The following is a 2,767-nucleotide window of genomic DNA, read 5'->3' on the forward strand; positions in this document are numbered from 1 at the left end:
AAGTCCAGCACAGTGGCACAGCGAGCAGGGTAAAATGCACAACTTGTTACAGAGTCACAGACTTTAAGGTCAGAAGGGACCATTATGATTGTCTAGTCCAACCTCCTGCACAACGCAGGCCACCGAATCTCACCCACTGAAGGACATAAATCCACACCGTGTAGAGGTCAAGCATAGGAGTTTATTACACACAGCGCTGGCAGAGTGTCACCTGGCTTATTAGGCTTGGAGACACTGCCAATCAATTGATTACAATAGAATATATAGATTTTCCATGGGCGGGGGAAGGTGACAGGGTAGGCAGTTCCACACCCCGGGATAGGTTTTGCAGCAAGACAAGATAACACATTAGCCAATGGTTAACAGGTTACATAATGTCTCCGCCCATGGCCTCAAGTTAGCAAGTTAACATTTAATTAATACTTTGATAAAATGTTATTAGTATAAAATATATGTTGAATTCTGATTTGGGGTCCATAGGAATGGAACAACTCCTTTGATTGTCCAACAGGTACAATCCTAGGGGTTCAAACAAAAAAACAGTGAAAGTATATGGCAATAAAGATTGTCTTCTTTATGTCTTAAGGCAAGCATTGGTCCCTGGGAAGGGAGGTGGAAGGATGCCACATATTATACTGACATGTGCCAACTTTTCATAAATTCAAGGTCGGATCTGTGGGAAGAACGTCTCCCTACAGAAGAGACTAACACAATAGGAACAGGGATTCTTTGTTCAATTTGAAATATAATTATTCAGTTATTGCTTCAACATCTGGCATTTCTACTGACCAAGCCTATCTTTAGCAAAGGCGATGTTATCTTGTTTACCCCAGCTTTCTCTTAGCTGATCACTATTTGCTAGGCCTCTGGTCTCTTGACCAAACTCTGGACTTTGGGTCTGGAAAAGAGCTGGCACAATCCATATACCAGGTTGTTATATAAAATGCACATGGATTTTAACCCTTCACCCACCCACGCCTGTAATAAACCCCTAACCTATGTCTGAACTACTGAAGTCCTCAAATCATGGTTTAAAGACTTCAAGGTGTGGAGAATCCTCCAGCAAGTGACCCATGCCCCACGCTGCAGAGGAGGGTGAAAAACCCACAAGACCTCTGCCAATCTGCCCTGGAGGAGAATTCCCTCCCGACCCCAAATATAGTGATCAGCTAAACCCTGAGCATGTGGGCAAGACTCACCGGCCAGACACCCAGGGAAGAATTCTCTGTAGTAACTCAGATCCCATCCCAGCACAGGATTGCAGGCAGTAGAAAAAGAAAAAGGCCATAGCAGAATTTTGCAGCTAACGCAGGCAGAGGCTGCCAGAGAGGAGGCCGAACACCGAAGGGTTAAGGAACTAAAACAACAAGAAACTGAGGAGGAAGAGAGAGAGCGGAATCACCAATTGCACTTGCTGTTAAAGCAGAACCAGAACCTTCCCACTCCACTGATTCCCACCGCTCCAAAAATCCTCAAATGGGAACAGCTGTGTCCTGCATACAACAAGGCAGGGGATATTGCTGAATGCTTCACTACCTTTGAGAGGCTGTGTGTGATTCATAAGATTCCTGATGACCAGAAGTTGCCCACTTTAGTTACTAATTTAACTGGTAAAGCACTTGTCGTGGTCAAAGACACCCACGCATTGATTTTAGTTTACAGACTCAAGCCTGAGGCCAGTTTATTGACATACATACCAGTGCACTGGGGTGCAGTCCGAAGACTGACACCCCGAGGACCGCTCACAGGCGGCTTTTATTTCATTAAACCGCAAGCAAAGTACAAACAATACGTCATGAGTTAAGAAATTGGGGTGGGGGTCAGTCCGCCCCCCTCCCCCCGGTACCTTCCTCATTATTTTTTGAGAATTGGGTGTTTATTTGGGTAGAGGGGTGCTTGGTGGTTTTCCACAGGAGTGGTACTTGGCACCAGTTTGGGTACATTTCTCAAGGCACATGTTATTTTTTGGGGGTTTTCGGTTAAAGATTAAGGGGGGGGGTTCCAGGGGAAGCCTAAAGAAGATCTATGATTGGCTAGTATTGCAGATAGCTGGAATTGGAAAATTTTGCAGATAGCTGCAACTGCAAGAATGATCAGCTCTTTGCAAAAGCAATTTCTTAATGTAAGCGGATATTCTATTTTTCAAGCAGTTTCATAAACTTGCGGTTATTATATTGCTAAAGCAGTTTCTGTTCGTAGCCTTTAGCCTTGTTCCGTATTTTCTCTCCCCCTCCTCTGGCCATTACCCTTGACCGAGTTTGGCAGAGAACTGTGTTGTTCAGTCTTGCTCAAGCTTAGGCCTGTACCGCTCTGTGTAAGGGCAGTCAGCATAACAGATCTCTGTTGGAGGGTTTATTTCGGGGCCTTCAGATTCGCAGCTCTGGTTATTAAAAAGAAGGCCCCCCTGTTCTATTTCCCCACACACTGGATATAGTCAATAAAATGCCAGTTGGTGATGCTTTAGATTATTGTAAATTCAAAGAAATGCTTTTGAAAGAATTTCAGATTACCCCTGAAAAATATAGAGTGAAACTTAGGAATCTTAAGAGGGATACTGGTATGTAACATGGAATATGTAAACAAAACAAAAGATTTGATGGGAAAGGGGCACAGGTGTTACAAGCTTTGAAGCAATGTTTGACGTTGTTTCTCAGGAGCACGTCTTAAACATATGTAAAGATGACGTGAAACAGTGTCTATGGGACAAAAAAATGAAAACTGTGGATAGATGGCTTCTCTAACTGAGGATTTTGAGCAGACACATGCA

The sequence above is a fragment of the Chrysemys picta genome, unplaced genomic scaffold (genome assembly GCF_011386835.1).
Source record: "Chrysemys picta bellii isolate R12L10 unplaced genomic scaffold, ASM1138683v2 scaf1314, whole genome shotgun sequence".
Classification (NCBI taxonomy): Eukaryota; Metazoa; Chordata; order Testudines; family Emydidae; genus Chrysemys; species Chrysemys picta.